This window comes from Trichechus manatus, unplaced genomic scaffold (genome assembly GCF_000243295.1).
Source record: "Trichechus manatus latirostris isolate Lorelei unplaced genomic scaffold, TriManLat1.0 scaffold00240, whole genome shotgun sequence".
NCBI lineage: Eukaryota > Metazoa > Chordata > Mammalia > Sirenia > Trichechidae > Trichechus > Trichechus manatus.
This window is the reverse complement of record NW_004444176.1, coordinates 109,503-113,936: the sequence shown is the minus strand read 5'-3', so window position 1 is coordinate 113,936 and position 4,434 is coordinate 109,503. Positions and strand designations below refer to the sequence as shown.

The window sequence follows — 4,434 nt, the reverse complement described above, 5'->3', positions numbered from 1 at the left end:
TTCTGAGTATCGGCTTTTGGGGCAGGTGGCTCAGATCCGCGATTTGCAGTAACAGGCTCAGAGGTAGACAGAAGACGACTAGATAAACGGAAGTAATTGTAGAAGAGCCCTGGACACTCAGTAAATCATCAGAAATGCATCTTAATTGCCCCCTGGGCTGTTCCTGGGCCCCACTCATTGTCACGGGGTACCTAGAGCGCCCACTCACAGATCCTGAAGGTGGTTACAAATCCATTCGGGTGTGCCCCTCTTTAAGTAAACTCAGCCAATTACCATTCATATTTATGAGAAGTAAGTTGAGGGGAGGTTGCTAATTCAATTTTGGTCTTTAAAATGGTCATAACCTTTGATTCAAATAATTCTACTTAAAGGAAATAGGAATATGAAAAAAGATGCTTTTGCAAAAATATTCATCACAGTTATTATTAATAGCAAAAAAGAGAGAGTAAACACACAAATGTCCAGCAATAGGAGATACAGTTAGAGGAACATCAGAACTTTTTTATATTAGCTATTACTCCCTGCTGTCAAGTCAATTCTGACTCATGATGACCCCACGTGTGTCAGAGTAGAACTATGCTCCGCAGGGTTTCCAATGGCTAATTTTTTAGATGTAGATTGCCAGGCTTTTCTTTCAAGGTGCCTCTGAGTGGACTCGAACTGCCAACCTTTAGGTTAACATTGTCAGCTATCACAGAGTCATTTAAAACTGTGTTATATGAATCACGACATGGGAAGATACTCATATATAGTTTAAGAGAAAAAAACATATTACGAAACCATACATAATATTCTAATTTTGAAACATACAATATTATTATAATTATAAATAACAAAAAAGAATAAAAATGTATACCCTAATACATTAATAGTGGTTATATTGAATGATAGCACTATGGATGGTTTTCTTTTCTTTGCTTTATGTTTTACTGTATTTTCTGATTTTTCTCAACAAACATACATTGTATCATCAAGGAAAATCATCTTATAAAAATGTTACATGTCATACATAATTATGTAAATAAATATATGGGACTTATTGCTTTATAAATGATTTTCTGCAGGTCCTTTTTATGTTATTTTTACATTTACATCATAATATACATTATTTGAAAAAAATTAAACAATATAGACATGTATAAAATAAAAAGAAAGCCTGCACAACCTCACTCTACCATCTCTTCAAATCCCAACCCTCACAACTAATTAATATGATTATTTTGGTAAATATTCTGCAAAACCCTTTTCTGTGACCATCCAAACATTTTTATTTAACTACTCAACTTACTCATATTTTTTTATGTAAATAAGATCGCAATATACTGTTCTGAAATTTAGATATTTCACAGAACAAATTGTCACGGCCATCTTTCTGTATCAGTATATTTCAGTCTACCTCTGTTTCTTCATGGTTGTACAGTGTTCCAGAGTATATAGTTGGGTTGTCATTTATTTGCCCTTTGCCCTGTCTTTCATTTTTCCGTTCTACTAGGTTGCCTAAACACCCTTATGCTTGTATCTTTGTGAGTACAAGACAGGTCTCTAAAAGTAATATTGAGTATGAGCTTTAAAAAAAAAAAAAAAAAAAGCTGTGGCTTTTGCTACTTTGTCCTTCAAAAAGCCTGTATTGGTTTTTTGGTAAATGGTATTCTTTAAATAAGAGTCCAAGTGTCAACAAACAGACTGAGGAATTCCAGGTCCATCTGGTGCAGTCCCTTTATTTTATACATAAGCTGAGGCTCAGAAAGGGGGAGAGTCAGCCCCAGGCGCAGAGCCAGTCAGGGGCTGAGCCAGGACTGATGCCTGGATCCTCCAACTTCTAGATCCTTCTCACTTGGGGTAACACAGCAGTTGCATTAACAGGACCCTGAAGTCTTTGCCCTCACTCTTTCCTCAGCCTGGAAAACTCCTACTCAGCCTTCACGTCTCAGCCTGGATGTCAACTCCTCCAGGTAGCCTTCCCTGACTTTGCCAGAGGCTGGATTGGACACATCTCCTCCTGCTGCTCGGTACAGTGCTTCTCCTGCTCGGCACACGCCCTTCTCACACTGTGTCCCAGATGCCTGTCAGGTGGTCTCCCCACTAGACTGGGAGTGCCAGGCAGGGGAGAGGAGTGAGAGGAAGTGGGGGAGAGTGGAGCAGGAGCACTGGTGTATGTGTGTGCTTGTCAATCTGGTTCAAGTGCCCATGCTGAAAGCTTCCCTGTCATTCATTCAGTCACTTATTCAAAAAACAGCGTTGTGCCTATGGTGCTGGATGCTGGGGAGAGAATAATGAAAAATAATAAATTGAATAAATTAAAAAAGAAGAGGAAGGAAAGCTTCAAGGAAGCTTCCGACAAGTTCCAGGGGGCTTTAGAAACACAGAACACTGATCTGAAGGGCTGGGAGAGCATAGTGCTCTGAAACCTCACATGCTGAAGACCTACTATGTGCCAGGCAGCCTACTAAGTGCTTCTTTCCACAGGTGTGATCAGCCAGCCCTCCTCACAACACCCCCTCAAGACGGGCTCTGTTCTGCCCGTTTTACAGAAGCGGATCTGGGGATCTGAGGCCCTGAGAGCCAGGGTAGGGGGACCAACTGAGTCTGTTGGCATCCTTGGCGCCCGCACTCTCTGCAACACAACAAAACCCCTGAAAGGGCAGGGGAAGCACCAGCCTGTGAAGACAGAGGCCGTGCTGGGGAAAGGGCCGCTGTGGGCTAGGAGACCTGGGGGCCCAGTGTGAACTTCCCTGTTAGCTGTGGGCCTTGAGGAATCCACCTAACCTCTGGGATCCTCAGTTATTTCATCTGAACAATGGGCTTGGTTAACACCTGTCCTACACTATCTCCCAGGTGACCTTATTTTCTCAGCCAAAAACTGCGCCCTGTGGTCTAACAAGTCCAGTCTTACTTACAGGAACAACAGGAACGAAAACGTAAGTGGAGAGTGCTGGGGGCCAAGGGCTGTGGGCTTCGTGATCCACACATGAGCTGTGGGGAGGTCTGCTTGGGCCCGGGAGAGGGCTCAGGTGGACAAGGGCCGGTCAACTCATTCCAGGGACATCTGCAGGGACCTGTGAGGAGACTGGGTGTGGACAAGGCCTGAGATGGAGCAGCCCTCACACTGAAGTGGGGAGGAGCGCATGGGTTACAAGCCCGCATACTCATCATCACAGGCCCTGCAGAGGCCCTGCCAACTTAAATACAGAGGAAGATAATGAGACTCAGAAAGGGGGCGTGACTCGCCCGAGGTCACCCACTGAGTCAGAATTTGAAGCGGGCTTCTGGACTGCCAAATCCTACACTCACTGAAATTGATAATCTTATCAACTCTTGGAGTGCCTACTATGAGCCAGGCCTGTGCTATGCTCTTTACACGGTTATTCTGCTTCACCTTCAAACAATCACATTTACAGATGAGGAACTTAGGTAGCTTGCTTGAGGAAGGTACTCAAGGTTTCACCACAGGGATTTGAGACTAGGGTTATCTGATGCCAAGACTGAGCTTTAGGATTCAAACCTGCCCTAGGAAGGGGCTGGGAAAGGGCGGCCAGGAGGTCCCCTACCCTTCCTTGCAAGCCAGAATACAGCTGTATCCTGGGCGACCTAGAATCCTCTGCCCTCCCTCAAAAGCCCCCAGCACTTGACACCCTCTCGCAGAGGCCAAAACGCCAAACCCTCCAAGTCCCAGAAGAGAGAATTCCCCCACCTCCAACAGGAGCCGTGGGCAGGCAGCCCGCCCTCATGTCCTGTTCCCAGAACAAGGGAACTGGCCTCAGGAGCACCCAACACTTTCATTTTACAAATGAGCAAACTGAGGCCCAGAGCATGGCGTGGACTCGCCCAGGGTCACACAGCAAATCTGGGCAGAGTGGGACTCAAAGTCAGGTCCCTGCCCCGGCCAGGGCCCCTCTGGCGCCCCTGACCCTCGACTGCCTAGTTTAGATCTTATATCCTTCCTTCTCCCCTCTTCCCATGCCCCACGAATGATCTGACTGGGTAAGGGCAAAGCTGGGGAAGAGGATGCAAACCCTGCTCCCCTGGGCGCGCCCCCAAGGCTGCCAAGTAGACGTTTTCAAGGATTTAGGTCACTGATTCACTCAACAAACAAATACCCGCAGAGCAGAGGCACCGCCCACCACCCCAGGGTCTTTGGGAAACATTTCCGATTCATTCATTCATTCAACAGATACTGAGGTCCTACTCTGCACTATACACACTTCTCGGCCTCCTCCCTCTCCTCTAGCTGCTCTACCCCCTCCCCCCAGTTTCACCACCCACTGCCCCTCACCCCCACAGATCCCCAGGGGCCCCTTTGCCTGGCAAAGAGGGAAACCTGGAGGCTCGCTCTGTGGCTCCCAGAGCCCAGAGGAGCTGAGGGAGCCTGGACTGACCCTCAGACAGGCCCATGCACCCCATGGTTACCTGTTGTGGGCCAAGGCAGCACAGGCA

The 4,434-nt window shown here is 46.8% G+C and overlaps 1 long non-coding RNA gene across 1 annotated transcript; it reads right to left on the bottom strand.

Annotated features, from left to right (window-relative positions):
• Positions 1–1,566: 1,566 nt before the first annotated feature.
• Positions 1,567–3,015, bottom strand: LOC111822933 (uncharacterized). Its single transcript, XR_002826011.1, has 2 exons — positions 2,898–3,015; positions 1,567–2,259 (listed from the first exon to the last, which is right to left on the bottom strand). It is a non-coding gene; the product is annotated as an uncharacterized LOC111822933 (long non-coding RNA).
• Between the last annotated feature and the right edge of the window lie 1,419 nt (positions 3,016–4,434).